Source organism: Gopherus flavomarginatus, chromosome 2 (assembly GCF_025201925.1).
Source record: "Gopherus flavomarginatus isolate rGopFla2 chromosome 2, rGopFla2.mat.asm, whole genome shotgun sequence".
NCBI classification, from domain to species: domain Eukaryota; kingdom Metazoa; phylum Chordata; order Testudines; family Testudinidae; genus Gopherus; species Gopherus flavomarginatus.
The window spans coordinates 50609214-50634944 of NC_066618.1; the positions used below are offsets into that span (position 1 = coordinate 50609214).

The 25731-nt window shown below is 43.2% G+C and overlaps 1 protein-coding gene across 3 annotated transcripts in view; it reads right to left on the reverse strand.

Annotated features, from left to right (window-relative positions):
- Nucleotides 1–25731, reverse strand: part of SLC25A13 (solute carrier family 25 member 13) — a 141650-nt gene that overhangs the window by 105047 nt on the left and 10872 nt on the right. The window lies entirely within an intron of this gene.

Below are 25731 nucleotides of genomic sequence, written 5' to 3' on the forward strand. Positions count from 1 at the left end.
CTTTGTAACACCACACCAAATCTTGTGCTTAAGATTTCACTGCAGAAAAGGCAGCTAGCTTACGAAAAAGAAAGCTCGAATTCCCATGAACTGTCATCTGTAGCAGCAAAATAAATTACTAGCAAAGCTTTTTAAAAGTTTATGAACACTCAGTATGGAAATAGGAATTTGAGACAATCCCCATTCTCCTTTTGTAGCTAGCTGGTGGCATCTGTTGTCTTTCCATCTCTCTCTCTCACTCTTTCTTTGGAGGTGAATGAATGTAGCCCCTCAATGTGTGCATTCCAGATTTTTTGCTGCCCCTCCACAAATTTTTAACCAAAATAAGTACCATCATAATAAGCATAATCTGAGGGTCAAATCAGCACATAACCTTCATCTATAACCTGTAAAGGCTACTCAAAGCACTCAGTTAACTTGGGTTTTCAGAAGGTTTTTGGATTAGGGCTGTCAAACTATTAAAAATAATTAATTGCGAGAATAGTCATGATTAATCGCAGTTTTAATTGCACTGTTAAACAATAATAGAATAACATTTATTTAAATATTTTTGGATGTTGGAAGGGGGAGTGTATGTGTGAGAGACAGAGTGTGAGTTGTAGAGGGCGTGCTGACACACTCCCTCTTTAAACAGAGCACTCACCAGCCTGAACGCTTGCTGAGAAATCAGCAGCTGCGGGCAGCTCCCACTCTGATCCAGAGGCAGCAGCACAGACAGACTCCCTGTCCCCAACCCCAGCTCCGCAGAGACCAGATATAGGGGCAGAGGGATTGGGACACACCATCACCCTCCCTCCCCCTGCTCTGCACAGCAAACAGAAGGCTTCCAGTCCTGAGCCACTTGGTCAGGGGTAGCTCGAAGACAAGGAGGATGCGCATAGGAGCAGCGGTGGCTGCAGAGGGCAGCAGAGCACCAGGGGTGTCCCCACTCCGGAGCACAGCGCGTCCCCACTCCGGAGCACAGCGCTCTGGTCGATGGCCCAGCCCACCCATCCCTAAGGCCGGCCCTGCTCCTGAGCCAGCAGCAGACAGCTCGCATTCCCTGACCCCAGCTCAGTGGCAACCGGGTACAGAGATGGGGGATGGGGACACCCTGACATTAACCTCCCCCACACACATACACACACCTGCCCTCACTCTGCACCACAGTCCGAAGCAGCTTGGCTGGGGTGGCTGCATGGGGGCGGGGAACAGGAGGCGGGAGCAGCAGCGGTGTAGGACAGCAGGATGAGGGGCACGCTGCCCCAGAGGCACGCAACAGTGCCCACTTGAGCACGATACTCTGGCTTGCGATTATCGCTCGTTAAAAAACAACACGTTAACACATGCGATTAACTCAAAATAAATTAACTGCAATTAATTGACAGCCCTATTTTGGATAGATCCATCCATGATGGGTCACAGGAAAACACAAGTGGGGGATATCAAGTGAACTCCTGTCAAGTTAAAAACTGGTTGTCTATTTGGAAACATCATAAGTTATTGCTCTTCAGCATAAACCTAAATAGAAATATAGGCAATGTTTAACTGAACAGACCAGGTCTCCAGCTTGTCTGATATCTTCATCCTGCCCATGGGTGCTATTAGTGTACTGAAGAGGAATGGGCCAGGGCGGGGGCAAGAACCCTATGCTAGATGGTGAAAAAAGTGAAAACTTACCAAAAAGCTTATTAAAAACCGATTTTTTTTGGTAAAAACTGTGTGTATTTTTTCAAAATGTAGAGCAACTCTAGTGATTATTTTACATCCTTTGGCAAATTAACCAATAGGATAAAAACAACAAGTGCTACCTACTCTAACCGTAGACCCTATTTTTATTATGGAACCTAAGCAAAGACTCCACAGTTGGGGCTTACATTTGTCTTTACACTGACACAGAGATCTACCAGCATGGAGGCCCTTGCAGAATCAATATCTACAATTTTAACTATTTAATTACACAGTAGAACCTCAGAGTTACAGATCCCTCAGGAATGGAGGCTATCCGTAATTCTGAAATGGTGCGTAATTCTGAACAAGACGTTAGGGACGTCAGTGAAGGAGTTGAGGCTGCAGCTGCAGATGGGGGTCAGAGCTCAGGACAGGGGGTGGTCGGGGCTTCTGACCTTAAGGGCTACCAGGGCTCCCGGCTGGGAGGGCTCAGGGTGTCTGCCCTTCGGAACACTAGGGCTCAAGGCTTTAGACCTGGGGGGAGTGCTGGCCTTGGGGCTTCAGCCCCATGGCTCCATTCCCGGTTTCAAGGGGGAAGAGATGCCATAGCTCGGGGCTTAGCTGTGGGGGGAGCACCAGCACTAAAACTGGCATGCCTCTTATAGCTAAAGCCCCGATCCCCAGCATGCGACCCTGCCCCTCGCTGAGGTCGGGAACAGAGCTGCACCGCTGATGCTCCGATCTCCGGTACTGACCCCGCCCCCTACTGAAATAAGGAGTGGAACCAAAGCCCTGAGCCCCTAAACCACCCATGGGGCTGAAGCCAGGAACAGAGATGTGGGGCTAAAGCCCCAAGCCCCAGCACTGCCCCCAGCCTAAAGCGCTGAGCCCCAGTGCTCCTGAGTCAGAAGCCCTGAGCCTCGCCTCTGCCCAGACACATGCACCCTGCAGCTGCAGCCCCAATCCACCAGTGACTGAAGCCCCAATGCAGCACAGTATTTGCACCCCCACACACTATTTTTTGTCTATGCTGCTGCGTGATTGAGGACTTCTGGTTTCACAGGTGTCTGGTAGACTGGTAAGTCCGTAACACTGGTGTTCGTAAACCCAATTTTGACACTCTCTCTCACCGTGTCCCAAAACCTGCTTAAAACATCCTTTCTGATTAAAATTTCTATGGCCTTGTGTGTCTCATATTTTGTGACCCACTATTTTCTCCAATAAACTTGCTTTTATTTAAAGACAAACTGAAGTGGATTCAGTGACTTAGTGCAGCAAATGCTGTCAGCCCTGGGAAGGAAAACAAAACTGACCTCTGACTTCAAGGCGTAGAATCAGGAAGAGTTCACAGGCTTAACACTTAGGGCCTAACCCAAAAGCTCAATAGTGAGAGAGAGAGTTTCACCATAGAGAATGGGCTTTGATCAGACCCTCGTTCAAAAGATACCTCTGCAAAAGTCATGATGAGGAAGCTGGCATGTGCACAAATATAAGATCTGAAGAGTGCTAGGACCTACTTAGGGCTGGTCCACACTACGGGGGGAAATCGATCTTAGATACGCAACTTCAGCTACGTAGCTGAATAACGTAGCTGAAGTCAAATATCTAAGATCGGATTACTCACCCGTCCTCACCGCGCGGGATCGATGTTCGCGGCTCTCCCTGTCGATTCCGCAACTCCATTGGGGTTGATAGAGTTCCGGAATCGATATAAGCGCGCTCAGGGATCGATATAGCGCGTCTAGATGAGACGCGATATATCGATCCCCGAGCAATCGATTTTAACCCGCCGATACGGCGGGTAGTCTGGACGTAGCCTTAGAATAGGCTTTAACCAGATATCTCCCATTACACTGAAAGTTGCACAACTTGATCTATTAGCAAGCCCTGTAAGTTTACTTACTGTAAACTAGCTTTGTGGGGTGTTAACAACATTTGGTAGCTCTTCTTCCAGGGCTATGTGCAAAATTGTTGGGTGGAGAGTCTGAAAACATGCATAATCCAAGTGTCATCTTTTATGGTTATTTACTTGAGAGCCTATGGTCAAGGCCCTGTCCGCTCGAAAGCAAGCTAAATATAAATTCTGTAGAAAGGTCCCTGGATTTCTGCAGCACTCCTGTGTTGAATTCTGCAGCACTACAAGCAAATTAAAAAACCTACTGACTATAAAATAAATATAATCAGTACAACATTGCATTCATCATTAATTTTGTCATTACATTAAGTTTTACACTGCCTCCACGTTGTCAATTTGTGGTAAAAATATACCTGTAGAAACTGTTGAGTAAAATGGGGGAGGAGATAAGAACTGGCAGTTTTGATAGCTACACAGCGGTGGCTCATACAGGTTCAATTCCAATGCCATTAACAACATTGAGAAAGCTAGCACAAATGGCTCTCCAGCTGCAGCAGCCATTTTCAGTTTTGTATTGATATTGAAGGAGGCAGCTGGAGTTCATGAGCCATCTACCGTGTTCAGTGAGGCTGATGCCAGTGGAGTTGAACCAATGTTAGCAACACTGGGAATATTTACAGTTATTTATTCCCTAATCCAGACAAGGCTCAAGAGACAAACATATAGGCCTCGCTCACACCAGTAAAGCGACCGTTTGCAAATCACGGTTGTCCCTTGTGAAAAGGGTCTTGATCAAACTTTCTGCAATCATGCTGAAAATTGTTGCATTCCAGATTTGCCAGTGTGACAGCTAATATGTTGTCTGACACTGGAGATTGAACCAGACACCGCCAGACATAAAACATGAGCTGAACTAAAGAGACAAGACTCCCAAGGTGGCAGCTGTAACAACTCTCATCCTCTGTTGATGACCACAGAGGGGAACCTATAACCCACATTCGCCAATAGGTTACAGTAGTAGTTAAATAGTTTTTTTTAAACCAGTTGAGGGTAGACTAGGGAAGTCTGCTGCCTAAAACCACTCTCAGCCAACAGGTAGTTTGCCTAGCGTAGATTGACCACAGACACTACTTGTGCTGCTTCCACTCTGATACAATTCAATGTCGTATTGACTGACGCTAACAGAAATTGCCTTATAAGAAATCTTTTGTTACTCACAAATTGTATCTATTCTATCTATCTTTTCTCCCATGGGGGAAAAAAACAAACACTAAATTGATAGGCAAAGTGTCCATCTCATCACATGAACAGACATCTGAAAAGACCTATCAGTGGGACAGTGTTTGTTATTGCCCTATACACAAAATAGCTTTATAAAAGCCGGACACTTTTTTTATGACACATTTAGTGGATAAAGCTTTCCAACACCTATTTTTAAAAACTTGGAGATACTGAACATAGGCTCTGAGTAACAAGCAAAGATACAGAATATTCATGAAAGTGGGTGACATACTAGACAAGAGTCTATGGATAAAAAATTTTAAGCCAGTGGGCCACTGTCTCCAAAGTGCTTTAGGCGTTTTTGAAAAATTTATCCATTTTTTTTTATATTTGTGTATTATATTAAATTGTTTTAGTTAACTGTACAACAGATTATAGAAGCACTAGCTGGTCCCTGGCACACCAGGGGTTAAACAACAAATTCTTCTCTCTCTCCACTAGCAAAGGCATTCAGGATAAGGGTTACATAAAGGACTGTTGGAGAAACAGAAGCAGGATATGTGGGGAAACTGAGGTTCTCCCCAATCGGGCTCAGAGGATTGAGTAGATCCTTGGGTTGGGAAAAGGTGTGTTTGTTACTCATTTTGCTTACGTTCCCTTGTCGTGGTTTGTATTTATGAAGATTCTCTTCTGCTAACTCCTTGTAGCTGTGATTTGCTTCTGCTGATGCTCAGTTGTCCCATCAGTTTTTTTTTTAACATATACTTTTAATATGTCATTTCAGCAGTGACAATATGCCAAGTCCTGGACCAACACACAAAATGAAGACAGTCCTTGCCTCGAGAAGCTTATGATTTAAGAGATACATAGAGACAGGAAGCATTAAAAATCAAAAAGGAGAGAATGCATGGACTTTGGAGGGTTTTAAAATAATTAACTACTAATTTATTTATTGTACTTAATATTCAAGGAGCAAGTCTTTAGGAGGTATTTGAAAGAGGAGAAAGTGGTGGATAGGGAGTGAATCCCACAAATAGGACAGGATGGAAAAAGAATAGACATGAAAGAGGGAGACAGATTGCAGCAGGAAACATGATAAGAAGTAATGTCCAAGCATACAGAGCCTTGATGGTAAATATAAAAAGTTTGAACTTGATGTGGTGGGGAAGTGGAGCCACTGAAGGGATTCCAGAGTAATGGTGATATGGTCAGTAATGGATGAAGAAGATACTTTTAGTGGGCCTATTTTGGAAGGGCTGGAGGGGTAACGTGAGTTTTAGGTCGGAAGAGACGTAATTACCCAGAAAGGAGATGATCAGGGCATCAACAAGTGTTTTAGTCTCTCCCAAACAGGATAGGATAAGCTTCCAATAGACTGTGGAAGGAGAAACAGCAAGATTTGGGGAGGTGAAGAGAGGGGTCAAATATGATCCCTCCATCCCACATTCTATACTTGCTCTTTTTATCCTCCCAGAGTCCAGTTCTGGTGCTCACACTTTTTTGGAAAGTGGAAAAAGTGAAGAGCGATCAGAGAAAAGCTACAGAAATGATCTGAGGTCTAGAAAACCTGCCTTACAATGAGAGACTTGAGGAGCTCCATCTAGTTAGCTCAAAGAGAAGGTTGGGAGGCAATTTGACCATGATCTATAAGTACCTACAAAGGGAGAAGATTTCTGATACTAGAGGCCTCTTTAATCTAGCTCACAAAGATCTAGTATAACAAGAGCCAATGGCTGCAATTTGAAGTTAGAACCATCCAGAATGGAAATAAGATCCATATTTTTAACACTTAGAATAATTAATCATTAGAACAGATTTCAAGGGGATGTAGCGAACTCTCCATCACTTAAAGGCTTTAAATCAAGACTGCAGGTCTTTCTAAAATACATTCTCTAGTTCCACCACAAATTATTGCTCCTGATGCAAGAATCACTTGGTGAAAGTCTGTGGCCTGTGTTATGAAGGAGGTCGGCCTTAAAAAGACATTAAAATACCTTATAAATTATAAATACACACACACACACACACACACACACACACCCTAGAGGAGAGGGACACAGCCCTTCTGCTAAACTAAACCCCAGAGATTAGAGACTGGAATGCTTGAAACCATTTTAGAATGTGGTTTTAGGGAGAGTTTGCATTCACACAATTCTTTTATACTGATTAAAGATTATCCTAAAACCATGTTCTAACCAGCACTGGAATCAAGGATATAAAACAGATGTGGTACAACCAACTTGCTTATGTAGATGAGAATTCACTTTTCCTATGTATCTGGAACTATGTTAGCTAAACCAGATTAGACTGTTCTCCTTACTAGCAGCTCTCCTTGAAAAATTTAATTCCATTATGCATTGCATCATGAGTTCTGTATCAAGGTTCTCTCAGTGCACTCTGCCTCCAAGGTCAGTTGCAGTTAATAATAATAAGTGGAGATATACTATCTCATAGAACTGGAAGGGACCCTGAAAGGTCATTGAGTCCAGCCCCCTGCCTTCACTAGCAGGACCAAGTACTGATTTTTGCAACAGATCCCTAAGTGGCTCCCTCAAGAATTGAACTTATAACCCTGGTTTGGCAGGCCAATGCTCCAACCACTGAGCTATCCCTCCCCCCCATTTAGCCTCAGAATGCAAATAACTGCAAGTAGCCATATCTGAGACAGCATTTGTAGTCTTTCTACACAGTCAGAGTCTAAGTTAAGGACCTTTTATTACAGCAAAAGATGGAAACCAACCAATCTATGCAATAGTTCTTGCATTCCTATAGGTTGCGAGCACCTAAACCAGACTCTAGAAAATTCTGTCAAGTTTAAAAAAGAAATGGTAATAAGATTATCAACTAATACTCCCCAAAAGGCAGAGGAAGCATACAGAGTTACAGCACAGTGATTAAACTAGAAAGTGTACTGAGCTCACCCCAACTTTGGTGACTAATGGGGACCAATAAAATCTAAGGTACTACTTTCTCCTATCATCAAGTTGTCACAACTACAAATCAGTAGACCTCTCCCAAACGGCAGGTATCAAGCACCAAGGTAAGTGGAAGTCTTCACTTCTCCCTGGTCCTTCACAGATCTACATGAATGGGCATTTACATGTTACTTCTGATCCTATTTTTAGAGCCCTGAAATCTGTGGATATCCATTTTATATCTGCAGACCATGTTTATGGGTCACAGATCGGATGTGGATATAAATTCTGTATCTGTGCAAGGCTATACCTATTTTCAATGTCCCAAAGTATACGGAGCAGGCTAGTTCATAAGATCTGTTCTTGCTCAAAAGGTTCAATATTCACAAGAAATGCCTGACAGGCCATAGTTTAGCTTGTAAGCAAATGCAGTATGTGTAAACACACATGTAGCTATCCAGCCAAATATATGTAAATACACTTTAACTGGGAAAAACTGTGTAATTTTGAATGTTTACTAACATATTATTTGTCCACTGTTCTGAATTACATATGTAGTTGAGGAGGAATGGTGTATTTGTCCTAAGTAAAAACCTACAGAAGTTAACTTCTATAACAATGCGTCTAGATATTATTCAACCATGTTTAAAAAAAAAAAACAAAAAAAAAAACACCCTCAGCTACTAAATGCTAATATTTTTTTCCCATTATTTTCCTTAGTCAGAAGCCTGGAAAACAAAGAGCGGATGAGCTGCAGCCATGTGGTAAGGAAGGAAGGTGTCTGAATATGTATCTTCACTCAGCAGCATTGCATCTGCTGGGAGGGGGGAAATGTTATAATGAGACCAATACTATGTCACTCTACAATCAAAGGAAGTGTTGATAGTTACAAGCAGCAGCAATCCAGATCAGGGCCAGCAGTTGCTGGACAGGGGCACAACAATGTATTTTAACATACTAACATGCTCCTGACATCTCAGATCCCCCAATGCACACAGGTCTGAAGTTTTCTGTTCTGAGCATGCACATTCACTATTTTTTCCCCCATAACTAGTTTTCTGAAGCCAGATGCCTGCTGATGATATATCCCAATGAAAGTGAGTGAATCAGAGCTCACCAATTCAAGACTGGGAAAGATTGGATAACTTGATAGCATATGATCATCACATCCTCCATAAAAATATTTGTATTTAAATAACGTCCAAATAAATATAATGCGAGCTGCCAGCCAAGGCAGTCAAAACTGAAAAACTTTCAATCCATAGGTATTTAACGTAAAGTAATGTTTCTGCCTCCTATTCACCACAAAATAGCAAAATAAATGGCACAGGCATCCACATCGATTACACTGGCATTCCTAGTACTTGCAGAAATGGAGGTTTACCCTCACCTCATCCATGTAAAGGTGCTGAAATTCATTTTGGTGGCTTACACAGCCCACTATATAACTCACTCCCTTTTGCTTGCCATGTGTTCTGCAGCACACAACACACAGCAATACTTCTGAGGATATGATTAATATCACTGATTTAAGAGATCTCTCCTTCAGTCTTCCACAAGCACACTTTCATGTCACCAGCTGACTTCCTGAAATTACAGCCAAAGCACCGTTTGTGCCTATCAAAGAAACTGGGCTACAGTTTTGCTACCCAAGGAAGCAGTATCCCAGTGTAACAGTTGCCTGCTAATTCCTCTTCTATGGAGAGAACAGGAAAACAAGTGCCCCATTCTGCCTGAATACATACAAGAAATTGTTGAAAACTGTAGCATCGTGCATTTTGCCTGGTCTGCTGATGTTAACAAGAAGCTAGTATTTTCTCCAGTAGAACACAGTATTACTGGATGGGCATATAACAGGCGAACATGCTCTGTCAAAAGCTCCACTTCACACAGGAAAGCATCATTCATGTTCAAATCCTCCCGTTACAACAGGAAACATTGTTAATGGAAGAACACCTAATAGCAGGATTTTATTACATAGCACGCTTCCAATTTTATCTAAGTCGGTGACTTCCTCCACAAAGCAACAGAAAGTCTCTTGCCTACAAGGGATGCAGGGTGCAGCTTTCCATTGGCAGCCTGCTGCTGTGGGGTCAGAATTCAGCTACAGGCTCAGCTGCTATCCTCATTTGGAAACCAAACCATTATAAAATAATCATCATAAGTCAAGGTCAATGTACTGTACATACTTCTGCTAGTGAGCAGAACAGATTCTATTCCAAATGTAAAATAATGACAAGTCAGACATACATTGTCCTCTATTTTCTGAGCTCACACCATATCAGCAATTTTCAGCAGTTTTACTAATTTGACAAGGAACTGTGGTACCTGAACACAGACTCCAAGAATACCACGCAACGTGGGAACCACTCAAAACCCTTGCGCAGCAACAATGCAACACTACGTGATAGCCATGCAGAAATGCTGCCGTACATATCTGCCTACATTTGTAGTGAAACTTGTAACCAAAATGGCCGTAATGCAGGCTGGCCAGAAACAACACTGTAGAATCAAAGACTGTTCAAAGTATATAAAGTGTTTCTATGACAAATTGTTAACACTTTTCCAAACTCCACTATACGGGAGAACTAAGTTGCAATACTGGGACTCAATAACCTAGCAACAAGATCTGTAGGCATCTCCTCATATAGGAGCAGCCATGTGGAATGAGGACCCTGGGGTGGGTAGAAATATAGCACAAGAGGTAAATATGTTTACAAGGGTTTACAATTAAAAATGAGCCACTCTAAGTTTACCAACAAATCACTCTGATCATAACATTAAAATTCAAGCACTCAGATACCATAATGATAGGCATGCAATACCTATACTGCAGATAGAAAGGTCATCTACATCAAACTGTCATGAGAATAACTGTCATAATTCTTTATATGTGACATCATAGTCGTGAATAAGCAGGGGAAGTTAAATGGGCTAGAGAGAAAATTCCTATACATTATGTCTCAACTAATAATTGTGTGACAGGAATTACGTAGGAATAACTGACAGGTGATGTATTTTGTTTCACTGTTATGTTTTCTTTTTTGATTTGAGCACAAAAGTTCACTTTTAAAGATCCTATTTATAATCATATCTGTCTATTCAAGTCTATTCAAAATGCTACACACCTCAGTAGCTCAGAATTGGGGAGGGTGTGTGAGTGGGCATGAATCCATATGTATGCACGAATCCATTTCTATGATCTTAGAAAGAACAAAAGACAACTGCACAATGGAAGGAGACAACATTACACACAAGTAACAATGTTATTGCGCATTATAAATGGTAGGAATAAAAGAAAATCCTTAATTTTGGAGTCAGAAACCTTTCCTTAGTGCTGACAGAAGAACAGTGGTATCCCAATAGAGGGCCTAGAAACATATAAAAAAAGGAGAGACTTGAATATGGATTTTTATAACTATTTCAACACCATCACTTTAAAATTCTTGAAGACGACATTTCCAGTGGACAGAGGTTCACTTGCATATGCAGTTAGAAAAGGTGGGTATTTAGAGGTCTAAAACAGTGGTTTTCAAACAGTAGGTCTTGATCCATTACTGGGTCGCGGAATGTAAGGCACTGGGTTGCGGTGGCTCGGGTCAGCACCGCCGACTGGGCCATTAAAAGTCCAGTCGGTGGTGCTGCCCGGCTCAGGCAGGGAGTCCCAACATGTTCTGACATCGCGCTGCGCCCTGGACGTGGCCAGCAGCAGGTCCGGCTCCTAGGCAGGAGGCCACGGGGCTCCACACGCTGCCCCCGCCCCAAGCACGGGCTCCACACTCGGGGCGGGGGGGGAGAAGGTACCTGCGTGCCTCTGCCTAGGAACCAGACCTACTGCTGGCCGCTTTCAGGGCACAGCACAGTTCATGGTGCCAGGACAGGCAGGAAGCTCGCCTTAGCACCCTGCTGCGCCGCTGACCGGGAGCCGCCCGAAGTAAGCCCAAACCCCAATCCCCTGCCCCAGCCCTGAGCCCCCTCAAACCCAGAGCCCCCTTGTGTACCCCAAGCCCCTCATCCCCAGCCCCACCCCAGCTCTCTGCCCCAGCCCTGAGCCCCTCTCACATCCCAAACTCCTCATCCCCAGCTCCGTTGGGTCAAGGCCATCAACAATTTTCCTCAACTAGGTTGCCAGAAAATAAGTTTTAAAACCACTGGTCTAAAGAACACATTTGCACCTGCAATCACAGTAACGCCATGCTGAAAGGTAGCTGTGCAAGTGTGCTCTTTTGCATGTGGATTGTGGGGCTCATGGGACTTAATCTGAGCCCAAGTGTAAATTTCAGCAGCAAGTTTAAACTGTTTCCCCACCACTCAGGGACCAAGACAACTACAACCTAACAGGGTGGGGCAAGGTGGGGTGTTAAATTTTCTTTTTAATAGTTCAGACCTCAGGTACTAACACTAGGTGTATTCTTAATGCTTAAATAATATCAGATTGGCATGTGTGTGACTGTAATGTGTGTACATGACCTTTACATCATGGTGGGGGGGGGGTAAGGCGGAGGGCAGGCGAGAAAGTCTGAGCTATCAGGGAGAGTGCTTGGAAATAGCTTGCAGTCTCAAGCAAAAAAATAAAATAAATCGGCAGGGACTTCAGAGAATGCACCAAGGGGAGTTACCGATGTATTAAGGGACATGGTCCAATCCTGGTCAGGTACGGGTTATAGAGCTCCTCTGGGCATAATAAAGCTGGTGCTCCTGTGAGGCGTGTTGCACCTGGAGAGGGACGACTCCTTAAAAGGAAGGCTCCAAGCTTAGTACAGGGTGACAGAGCTTCCTAGCCCCACAGAGCAGAGGCAGCTTACCCAGACAACTGCTGAAGAGTCTCTGCTACCTGGACCCTCATTTGAGCCCAAGGTGCTCAGCCTGGGCCTCTCATACACTCAGGGGGTTAGGAACCCAGCCCCTCCAGAGCCTATTTACCTGTTGCCTTGCGAGGAACAGTAGGGTGAGCCTGGACTGTTCTGTGGGTTGCAGGAGTATTTTGTTTGCCTTTTTCCACCTGGGACTGCAGTCAGGTCTTGAAGGGGGGGAGCTGCCTCCCTAAGACTTATAGCCAGGAGACTACATCCTGCACTCCAAACCAATGCTACAGCAACACCTACAGCCGAAGAGGGATGGTGGGGATGAGAGAGGTGCCCAGACTCAACCTTCGGGGTACAACCTGTGACACTGACTAAGTGGCAACAATCTCTGAGCTGACAGGATGCAAGACCAGTGACGATCAAAGCTATGGAAGAGTAAATTATAACTTTCCAGACTCCGCAGAAAATCTAAAAGACTTGGCAACAGTACTTATGGAATTTTCACTCAGGAAAGCTTTGGAAAACAACATTTAAAAAACATCTATTTAGAAACAATTCTGTTTATACCTCTTTCTCTCCTCTGCAGGTTGAGGTTTTTTATATATATTTGCACAAAACACAACCTCTTTGTTAAAACAGTAATTTACTTTTAATGCTCAGTTCTCAATATTTTTATGACATCACCTAGTTCCTACGGAAATTGTGATAAACTGAGCATTTTTATTTAAAATGGAGAATAAAGCAGGAGAAGAATAATCCTTTAGAACTTGTTTTCATGCTAATATCTTTAGTAGTTAAGAATGAGGAAAGCAGAAATAACCATTTTTATTTGTTGAGAACAGTTATTTCCATTTTTATTTGCTGTGGAGGCACCGCAGCTCAACATAAAACCTCAGGTATTGGTTTAGTGGACAATGAATGGCTTGAGATCCTAGAGAAACTCTAGTGCGTTTGGGTTTGTTTGTTTGTTTGCTTTTCTTTTAAATCTCATGAAACAAAAGTTCTACTATTCCCTTCCTTGGACACCTAGACATCACAGCTGTGATGTCAAGGAAGTTCTGATCTGTGCATCTACCATCCCAAACTAGCATACCGATGCTAGACAGTCAAAATTCTCCCTTTTTGATACCTATTTTTAAAAATGCAATAAAATTCCTCTAAAAGCTTCCTTCTAATAATTTCATCCAGCTCTTTGATGTATTAAATATATCAGATGATCAGACAAGCACCTGTGGTTCAAGATTTCCACAGACTATAGAATTTCAATGACAAAACTGTCTTTTTTCCTGCATCTAACTTTCATTGGTGACAGCCTCACATGGAGTACTTTGCACTCCAGACTTGTGGAGATGTAAGGAAACTGAGGCTCTACACCAGGGGTTAGCAACCTTTCAGAAGCAGTGTGCCGAGTCTTCATTTATTCACTCTAACTTACGGTTTCACGTGCCAGTCATACATTTTAATGTTTTTTAGAAGGTCTCTCTCTCTAAGTCTATATATTATATAACTAGTGTTGTACTGTAAAATAAACAAGGTTTTCAAAATGTTTAAGAAGCTTCATTTAAAATGAAATTAAAATGTTGATCTTATGCAGTCGGCCCGCTCAGCCCGCTGTTGGTCTGGGGTTCTGTTCACCTAGGCCGGCAGCGGGCTGAGCGAGGCCTTTGGCCGGGACCCCGGCTGGCAACGATCCGGCAGCCAGAACCCCAGACCAGCAGCGGGCTGTGTGGGGCCAGCGGCCGGGACCCCAGACCGGCAGTGGACTGAGCAGCTCAGCCCACTGCCGCTCAGGGGTTCCATCCTCCAGCTCCTGCCAGCCGGGATCCTGGCTGCCTGATCTGCTCAGCTCGCTGACAGTCTGGGGTCCCGGCCCTCCTCACATACAGTGAGTACCTACCTTCTCCCTGGTTCTGGCCATTCTCCTCCTCTCTCTGCACTGAGCTGAGGGTGGGAGTGCACTGAGCACAGGGCTGGGGGTGAAGGGTCAGGCCAGCAGCTAGAATGAGGGAGGGGGCTCAGGGTTGGGGCAGGAGGTTTGGGTGTGGGGCACTTACCTGGGCAGCTCCTATTTGATGTGAGTGGTGCAGGTGGGAATGTGGGAGTGGGGGTGCAGGAGCTCCCTTTTGGTGCTCAGGGTGGGGGTGGGGATGTGGTGGGTGCACGAGGGGTGGGGGGGCTGGGGGTGTGCAGGGGTGCAAGAGTCAGGACAGAGGGCTGGAGTCAGGGCCGGGGGACTGGGTATGTGGGGGGGGGTGCAGGTGTCAGGGCGGGGGGGCTGGGTATGTGGGGGGGTGCCAGAGTCAGGGCTAGGGTTGTGGGAGCGGGTGGTGAAGGAGTCAAGCAGAGGGCTGGGTATGTATGAGAGAGGTACAAGTCTCAGAGCAGGAGTCTGTAGGGGTGTGGGGCTCAGGGCAGAGGGCTGGGTGACTGCTCCCCTAAGAACTCCCAACCCCCCTGCTCCTTGTCCCCTGACTACCCCCTCCTGGGACACTTTCCCCCAACTGCCCCCCAGGACTCACCCCCATCTAAGCCTCCCTGTTCCTTGTCCCCTGACTGCTCCGACCCTTATCCACACCCCCGTTCCCAGCCAGACCCCCGGGACTCCCATGCCTATCCAACCACTCCCCGCCAGGACCCCCAACTCATACAACCCCCAAAGCTCCTTGTCCCCTGACCACCCGCTCAAGACCCCCCCGCCCTAACTGCCCCTCCCCAGGACCCTCCTTGCTCCCAGTCCCCTGACTGCCCTGACCCCTATTCACACTCCGCCCCTGACAGACCCCAGGACTCCCATGCCCCATCCAACCCCGTCTGCTCCCTGACTGCCCCCTCCAGAGACACCCCCGCCCCTAACCACCACCTCCCAGAATCCAACCCATCCCCATACAACCCACTCTGCTCCTTGTCCCCTGACTGCCCTCACTCCTTATCCAACCCCCCCAGCCCTGGACCCCTTACCATGAGGCTCCACACAGAGTCAGACATGCTGCCCCGTGGGAGCACACAGCCCCGCCCCTCAGAGCACTGCATGCGCGGCAGCAGGGCTCCGGGGAGGGGAGAAGGCAGGGGAGGGGCCGGCAGCTTGCTGCGCTCAGCCCGGCGCTCCGGCCCGGGAGCGCAGACCCCATGGCTTGCTGTGCTGGGAGAGTGGGGCCATTTGCCCACCCCGTGCGCACGGCTATGCTTCTGCTCCCTGCCCCCGCGGCGGGAGCGGAGGGCAGAGGAGAGCAGGCCGGCTGGGTAGGATTTTTAATGGCATGCTGGAGTCCTGGCAGGCCCCAGCGTGCCATTCAAAATCGGTTCGCATGCTGTCTTTGGCATGCGTGCCATAGGTTGCCAACCCCTAACCTACACGCATGCTGTATAAAATAGAAAGATTAGAGGGCAAAAAGCACACTTTTCAGCATTTTTTTGTGTTTTCTCCTCATTCTCATTTTCAATAGATTATTAGTTTTTTCCCACACAAGAAAAAAAATAGCTAATTTAATATTTGTTTTCCTAATCTGTCCACCACACACTGAACAGGAAAATATTAAACCCACACTTCATTAGATTTAGTCAGACAAATGCTTTCATGCTTGGCTGAATTATCTTTTCTTCCACATTTAATTATACATTATTGTCCAAAGCATGAGTACCCAGCTAATAAACCCCTATAGAGGAATGCAAACAGAGCTCAAGAGGTCATGATCACCCACATTTTCTTTATGGCTAGATAGAAAGTGCACCCCAGAACATCATCTGCTGAAATATAAGGTCATCATCTGTACGGAAAAGGTTGAGAATAACCACTCTACAGAATCCACTTTGTTGATAAACAATCCACATACTTTGACTAAGACATGTAAATAGCAAAAATGGACTGAAAAGGTTTAATGTTCCCATATTTTTCTTATTTTGAGATAACACTTGAGCAGCATCAACGTGGGACCAATTCATTAACTCCATAAAGCAGCTTCCATCTAGATTGACAACACACAACGGAAGGCTGAATTATAAAAATAAATTGACAGAAAGGAGGGAGACTGACTTGAGGTTGATGACAAAAAAAATACTTATTTTAATGGAAATGTGAAAATATTGTTCACTTAGATATGTAAAGATTTAACTAATCTGATTCTAGTCCCCAGCCCATCACACAGTCTGAATTAACCAAAATATTCTTACATGTGAGAATCTTTTTCTAATGGGTTTTCACACACAGTGTCACATGTGAAAGTTCCTACTGCATGAGATGTGTTAAAATAAGTTATAAATTTAATACCTGCTAACTACAGAATTAAAGCCTAAAATAATTAAAAAGCATGGCCCAAAGGTCTCAGCAATGACGTAACCAGGAAAGTGCACAAATGGGTCACATTTCTTAGAGAGAATAAAAACAGTGACAATAATAATAAATGGCCTGCAGCTGTGTTTAGCAGTATGCCTTTGGGGTATGCTATATGCTGCCATACATTTGTGTACAGAACTCTAAACTGAGGTGACACATGGATTTTAGACCCTTGGGGTCACAATCATTTTGATGGGCAGGCTAGTTTAAAAGGCTTATGATGAAGTATGTGTCATACTTTTTTTTTTTTTTTAAACAAACATACCATTCCAAAATGAACCCACTGCACCAAAGCTATTACACTTTGATTAAATATTCATTAAGGGCTCAAACTAGTGGTCGCTTTTTCCTTCTTCTATACATTGACTTTTTACTTTGATGCTTTAATGCTGTAGTAGCAGCTGGCAACCTCACACCACAACTTCCCCCAGGGGAAGAGTATTTACTAGCCCACCCACTAAGCATTCTTTTATTGGCTACCAAGGAATATGCATGCCTTGTAGAGAAAACCAGCTCTGCTCGTTGAATTGGCTGGAAAGTTGGAGCAGCACCAGCAGCTAAGAAAGGTCACACAGGCTCCTCCTCCTCTATACCAGATGATGAACACTTAGCGCAGGATCATCCTTAATACAGTCTGTCTTAACAGTGTCTGCCCCCAGCCAAATGTTCAAAGCTCCTTCAGATGAGTAAATATCATGAAGAAAAAAGCAGAGAAAGTCTCACAAGCTTGAATAGCAAACACTGAGAAGCTGGTAAATGTTGGAGTATCTGGGAAAAATTTCAGTGGAAGTCTCACCTGAGAAAACAAGGATAGACATTGACTACTGTCAGAAACACACTATGATCTTTATCTGCTCTTGTATATTGATTCCAATATGTCACTTTTACACTTTATATGTTACTTTTACCCACTCCATCAGATATTACCAGCCATCACTGGAAAGAGTAAATAAACTAATATGAATATAAAAGTTTGAGAAATTGGTCATAAAGTTGTGGCAAATAGGAAGAAAGTAGGAAGAATTTGGGGGAACAGAAGAGCTCCATTGTTAGCATGGGTAAATATCTGCATCAACTGCAGTGGGAAAAAGGCAGGCATTTTCAGATTAGATATGACCCAAGTGTTTGAAGGTGGGGCCATGTCAGCAATTCTCTCTCCTAAACTGAGTACTGTAAGTCAGATCCTCAGCTCCCACCCCAGATGAGCTCAGGTGCACTTGTGCATCTGTCACCATGTAAAGTCCACAAAATGCATTTATCAGCTATATACCTAACACATTCTAAATGGGCATTTACAAAGTTAGAATGTGTTCAACCAAGAGATACCATTTTAGGGCCAAACTCAGAAGTGATGTGAATAGTGATAAATATATAACCCCTACATAAGAAATACATAAAATACTTAATAATAAAAATGTGTGTGGCCCCTACTTTCCCTCTGCCTAACCTTCTTAAACCCTCCTATTGGTTGCCCTCCAGCTACAAGCCCAGTTTTCCACCCTATCAGACTGTATGGTACACCAACTTATATTCACCTATGCTGGCTAACAGATATGCAACCTGCACCATAATTGAGGTCATCCCTGAAATAAATATGAATCCAATCAATCTATTCCTGAAAGCACACAAGAACCCAGAGAGAATAAATGCTCCACATGAGTGTACCCTTTTACTAAAGTTTCCGATTGTGACAAAATGAAACAATAAATGTGAAAAATCCAAAGTAATATTCAAACATGAGTTTCAAATTCTAATTCAGACTTTGATTCTACTTCATTGTCAAGTACAATCCCACAACTACTTTAAGTTTTCACCTTCTCATTCAACAATTAATTCCCTAGAACAATCTTTGGGTAGCGATAAACTGACAACTAAAACAAAGTCACTTTCTATTTATAAATGTGTCTAAAAACTGTGGTCACCTAGACATGTAACAAGTATTTTCCCTATTGGATGAGGGTTGCTGTTTTTGATTGCTTGTCTTGATTATTAAACACACGATACAGCTATAATAAAGCATCTACAATTTTTGCTTTCTGGTAGCAACTATCGGCCCCAATAATTATGAAAATAGCCTCTAAATGCCTGTGTGACTTGCTAACCACATGTCCTACAAATTAACTAATGGGAATTTTCTTAAACTAGATTTTAACTAATAATGTATTAATATTTGTGCCCTGAACAGAAGCAGTATAGGCAAGTTCTGAATGTATAATTCATATGTTAACCTCAATAAAACCAATCGAGTTCATAAGTTAAAAAAAAATTTACTTTTATAAATCGGCCCAACAACTTACCTCAAAGCTGACATCTGATCTAATAGGTCAGTTTAATTCTGTTTTGCTTGGAAATAAAGATAACCTGGTCATAAAGAATTAAAGATCCTTCAAGGCTTACTTTCCTAGCCACATCCCCACCTTACCATTTGTCACCAGTACTTCACATCCTGTCTAAAATTTAGACTGAAAGCTACTTGAGGCAGGAGCAGGATATTTGTTTATCGTCTGTAAAGCATTTAGGACACGTGCATGTTAGCAAAAAAGTATATTCTATACTTGTGAATAAAAGAGGTCCCTGCCTAGGACTTTGATATAGCCAGTGTGCAGTAACACAGTCAGTATCTCTTCCATGCTTCTGCCTTGTTCTGCAGAATATAAGCTTTCCCATTTTTAAAGGCAGTGCATCTCTAGTCATTATGGTGGCTGACATAGCCTCAAAACCATTACCAGTTTCTGTGATCTGTCCTATTCATCTCAATGTGGGCTAAATCAAATGCCCAGGAAAATACACCTCCACTCTGATATAACGCAGTCCTCGGGAGCCAAAAATCCCTACCGTGTTATAGGTGAAACCCCGTTATACCAGGGTAGCGGCAACAGGGATCCAGCGGTGATTTAAAGAGCCTAGGGCTTCAGCCGTGGGGAGCCCCAGGCCCTTTAAATTGCTGGCTGAGCCCTGCTGCTGGAGCCCCAGGGTTGCAGCCCTATTTGCGAACCCGTGTTATATCAGGTTGCATTATATCGGGGTAGAGGTGTATCAACAATATTAACTCACTTCTCATCAAAACATCCAACAGAGGAGAGACACCCCCATATTATGAGGCTCTGCAAAATCTTCTGAGAGTGATAGATCATTCTGACACCACCAGTGAGAAAATCTGGGAGAAAATGGCAACATTTTCCCCCACCTCCAGTTGAGGAGCCAAGCACGAGAGGACAGTGGGATACGTGAACTCCCTTCAAGGGTGCACCAAGCTCAAAGAGTTCAGCAGGACTTATAAGTACCACTGAGGGAAAATCAAGCCAGAGGAGCTGAGAGTGTATGCACAGTGATATTTTGAACATCTACACAATTTACTGAGAGTAACATCTTATGTGGATGGAGCTTATTTTGTGAGAAAAACGCCGCTCCCTTCAAATCTGAACTCTATTCTTGCTCTTTACACTTTTTAAAGTGTAGAAAAGTGACTAAAAATTGCATTGTGGGGAGATGCCAATGACTTCCCTTGCAAATATACTGAGTTTAAAAATACAGATGTTATTCGAATTGCACACTGCACTCTTTTCTCTTTGCACATTACCAATAATAAAAGAGCTAAATCCAAATTAGGCTGTCAGTGACATGTGGGCAAGCCCATTGCCATCAACGGGGAGCTGATTAGAAATCAGTATGCTCTGTTGATGATGCTCAGGAAGAAACAGAATCTCTCTCTCTCTCAACTGCACTGGCTTCGCACGATCAACAAGGAAAAAAAAAGCTTATTTTTATACCCAAAGTCATCAGATAAACATTCAAGCTGTACAGGCAGCAGATGTATTGAGAAAGAATGTGTTATTGTACTGAGCAGAACCAGACTTCAATATAAGCAAGGCAATGATACGCTGCAGCAATGCAGCTTGTTACAGTGAAAATTCAGATGACTGAGTAAATCTTTGCATATGACACCTGAGTATCAAAACTCAGACTGCATTTAAACAGCAATCACACTGCATTTAAAATGCAATTGACACGAGTTACAAAAGTAGAAACAATGAATAAATTACCAGTCTAAAGTAATCATCTAGCCTGAAACTGCCATAGCTGAGAACCCATGGAAGCTCTGATTCTCCCAGACGTTGCTTCCTATTTCAAGGGAGGAGAGATCTCCTTCAGTTGTGGCCGAAAGTTTTTGCCCTTACATGGCTACCTGAGTCCTCCCTCTCATAGAGATGAACAACAAAACTCTTCCAGACTCTAATATTATATACAGCAATACAGACCAGCAATCAAGCAGTTTGCAAACACCTAAAAGATAATAAGGTGATTAACAGTCAATATGGACTGTCAAGAACAAATTATTTCAAACCAACCTAATAGCTTTCTTTGACAGGGTAACAACCCTTGTGGATGAGGGGGGGGGGATGTGGCGGATGTGGTATATCTTGATTTCGGTAAGGCCTCGCATACTGACTCGCATGACCTTCTCATAAACCAGGGATCGGCAACCTTTGGCACACGGCCCCCCAGGGTAAGCACCCTGGTGGGGCGGGCCTGTTTGTTTACCTGCCGCATCCACAGGTTCGGCCAATTTTGGCTCCTACTGACCGTGGTTCACCGCTCCAGGCCAATGGGGGTTGTTGGGAACAGCGCAGGCCAAGGGATGTGCTGGCGACCGCTTCCCACCGCCCCCATTGGCCTGGAGCGGCGAACGGCAGCCAGTGGGAGCCGCGATCAGCCCAAACTGCAGACACAGCAGGTAAACAAACCACCCCCCCCCACCAGGGTGCTTACCCTGGGAGGCCGCGTGCCAAAGGTTGCCGATCCCTGTCATAAACAAACTAGGGAAACACAACCTAGACGGAGCTACTATAAGATGGGTGCGAAACTGGTTAGAAAACTGTTCTCAGAAAGTAGTTATCAGTGGCTCTCCATCAAGCTGGAAGGGCATATTGAATGGGGTCCCGCGGGGATTAGTTCTGCGTCTGATCCTGTTCTATATCTTCTTCAATGATTTGGATAATGGCATAGAGAGTACACTTATAAAGTTTGTGGCTGATACCTAGCAGGGAGGGGTTGCAAGAGCTTTGAAGGATGAGATTAAAATTCAGAATAAATCTAGCCAAACTGGAGAAATGGTCTGAAGTAAATAGGATGAAATTCAATTAGGACAAATGCAAAGTATTCCACTTAGGAAGGAACAATCCGTTGCACACATACAAAATGGGAAATGACTGCCTAGGAAGGAGTACTGCGGAAAGGGATCTGGGGGTCATAGTAGATAAAAAGCTAAGTATTTGTCAGTAAAACACTATTGCAAGAAAAGCAAACATTCTGGGATGTATTAGCAGGAGTGTTGTAAGCAAGACACAAGAAGGAATTATTCAGCTCTGCGCTGATTAGGCCTCAACTGGAGTATTGTGCCTACTTCTGGATGACACTTTTCAGGAAAGATGTGGACAAATTGGAGAAAGTCCAGAAAAGAGCCACAAAAATGATTAAAATTCTGGAAAACATGACCTATGAGGGACGATTGAAAAAAATTGGGTTTGTTTAGTCTGGAGAAGAGAAGACCGACAGGGGACATGACACAGCTTGCAAGGACATCAAAAGCTGTTACAAGTAGGAGGGAGAAAAATTATTCTCCTTAACCTCTGAGGATAGGACAAGAAGCAATGGGCTTAAAATTGCAGCAAGGAGAGATTTAGGTTGGACCTTAGGAAAAACTTCTTAACTGTCAGGGTGGTTAAACATTGGAATAAATTGCCTAGGGAGGCTGTGGAATCTCCATTATTGGAGGTTTTTAAGAGCAGGTTACACAAACACTTTTCAGGGATGGTCCAGATAATATTTAGGCCTTCTGTGAGTGCCATGCACTGGACTAGAAGACCTCTCGAGGTCCGTTCCAGTCCTATGAGTCTATCATTCTACTGTGGCACCCTCCCTTCCCCAGCTCATGTTTGGTGGTGTAGGAGGCTACTCCACCTAACTTTGTTTCTAAAACACACAAACACACACACACACACACACACACACACAAAAAATTTGTTCCAGCAATTCAGCCCTGGAGCTACCCTTGTCAGTGGAGCTACTCAAGGGATGTTATTGCAGCCCAAAGTATCAACAGGTAAGAAGGAGAGGAGGGAAAGAGAAATGAAGCTGTTCATTTACATACCCTCCAAACATCGAAGCAGATTATGTGCGCTCATCTTTTCCTTACTGACTATACTGACCTTCTCTAAACAGCTCAGCCAGGAGCACAGCCAGCATAAATGGTCTTCTGAGGCTTATGCATCCCAGACCACCATGTACATAGACAGCTGAAGAGAGCGCACAGTCATGTAATAATGTGGTACATTTCATTCGATCTACTATGAAGTTACAACAAGTTGTACAGGAACTTCTGTTATTGTCCCCAAAGCCAAACATACTAACCCCAATCCCAATTCTATTAATTTGGGTCAGTATATCTGTTTTTGATTTCTAAATATTTTAATGAATCTGATTCAACAGTACCATGATAAAAAATCCTATTGCATATCAAATGAAATCTATATCAAAAGCTACCAAGCTAAATATAAAAAATGTCTGTTGATAACCATATCATATTCATGGTTCTTGCCATTATTATTTCTCTCCTTTACTTTCCCCATGCTAACGCCACAACAACAACAACAACAAAATCCACAGGGTATTAGATTTCCCCCAATTGACTGACATTTATGGACTTAGGCAGCAATCTTCTCTGTGTGGTGTTTCGATCTATGTTGCACTAAAATTGATTAGCACTGTTAGACAAGTGTGCAGCAGATTGCTAGGTTAATCAAAGTAAACCTAACCATACGCTCTCATGACATGAAAGATTCCTTCTACTGCAAAAGTCAGTTCACATTTCAACATATAAATAAATCAATCACTAACATATCAAAAATACAGCACCAAATTATTTGCCAGGGTAGTTTTATTTTATGTTTGAAGTTCTGTGAAAAATTCAGTCCAAATTCTTGCTTCCGAGCTTAGGTTCAAGTCTCCAGATTATACTGGAGAGAGGGGGGAAACCAACTCAACAGTTTAGCATAGAAATGAAGAGGATCAACAGTTCCAAGTGGAAAAGGAAAAAACATTTCTCGTTCCTCCAATCCAATCCATTTTAGAAACAAATCAGCAAATCAGGTATCATCTGATTACTAGTCTGAATTTAAGAAATTGAAGGGACATCATTCAGGTTAGTAGTCACAACATTTAATTTACTTCTGTTTATTTTCAAAGTTTATATAGTTCTCTAAGTGTGTGTTTGTATGCACCCCCCATTCTCAAACGCTTTCTTTCTAAAGAGAAAAAAAATGCCAGCAGCCCACTCCTTATGAGCAATTTTATCCTACCACACACACACTAGTTTTTGTGTAGGCTGAAGTAACATTTTTGGTAAAGAACGTGATTTCAGTCATATACTTCTACATTTTACGACATTGTAACTAGTATGAAATTATTTCAAAAGGTTACAGAAAATGCATTGGCAGTGTTCGTTTAAGTACTTTAACAAAGCTTCAGTTTAAATTGTTTTATTACAATGCAATTCAAGATAAAGTACTCATCAGGGCAGATTCATCTCCCTGCAAATGATTGAGATGTACAGATACTTTCCAGAACAGACCTGCGTCAGAAAAATGTATCTTTACTTTTTTTTATTGACTGCAGGCATCTCCCTCCTCTATCACTGGTTCTGAAGACTAACCAGTAACCCTCAGACAACATGGCATTATTATATAATAGTTATAGTATGGCCCAGAGGCCCTAATCAAGATCAAGGTTTGGTGCTGTACACATATGCACTAGAATTTTGAACGCACACCTCAGCATTGTAAACTCATTCAATAGTCACACAAGCAGCAACTGAACAGATAAAACCAACATTTAATTCAAAATAAAAGACAAAATGTATATCATCATCCAGTAACTACAAAGTCACATATCTCCTTGGACAACATGGATAAATAAAATAGATGTGCGCCTGAATACTTGTCAGAAGACATATTTTTAGCATTCAGGGATGTAAACTTCTCTACGTTAAAGATGTTCTTCCTGATCCTATGTATTGTATTTTCAGTATATAAAAAACGAGCTCCTCTAACTTCCAAGGATGGAAAGCTGCACAGAAAAAGGAATTTGTATTTCTTAATATAATAGGTGCTAGATAGGTCTTCGACAAAATTTGACATGACTGAGGTAAACAAAACTGCAGGTTCTAATAGCAGGTTTCCAAAGAGTTGTACAGGAAATGAGACTACACACTAGTGTGGTCTTATGGGGACTCTGTCAAAATGAAAATAAGTGAATTACAAAAGTTACTTAAAAGCCATTTCAGTTACTATCCATGCCCCTCAGTATCCCCTGCTAATATCTATAGGTTTACATCTTCCTATTTTTAAAAAATGTACTTTTGTCTTCTCATTGCTGTGTAAAAATACTACGGGGGGCGGGGGGAAAGGACTTATAGCAGTAGGGATATATTACCAACCACCTGACCAGGATGGTGATAGTGATTGTGAAATGCTCCGAGAGAGACTATTAAAATAAAAAACTCAATAATAATGGGGGATTTCAACCATCCCCATATTGAGTGGGTACATGTCACCTCAGGACACGATGCAGAGATAAAGTTTTTTGACATCTTAAATAACTGCTTCTTGGAGCAGCTAGTCCTGGAACACACAAGCAGAGAGGCAATTCTTGCTTTAGTCCTAAGTGGCGCACAGGATCTGGTCCAAGAGGTGAATACAGCTGGACCTCTTATTAATAGTGACCATAATATAATTAAATTTAACATCCCTGCGGCGCGGAAAACACCACAGCAGCCCAACACGGTAGCATTTAATTTCAGAAAGGAGAACTACACAAAAATGAGGAAGTTAGTTAAACAGAAATTAAAAGGTATAGCACCAAAAGTGAAATCCCTTTAAGCTGCATGGAAACTTTTTA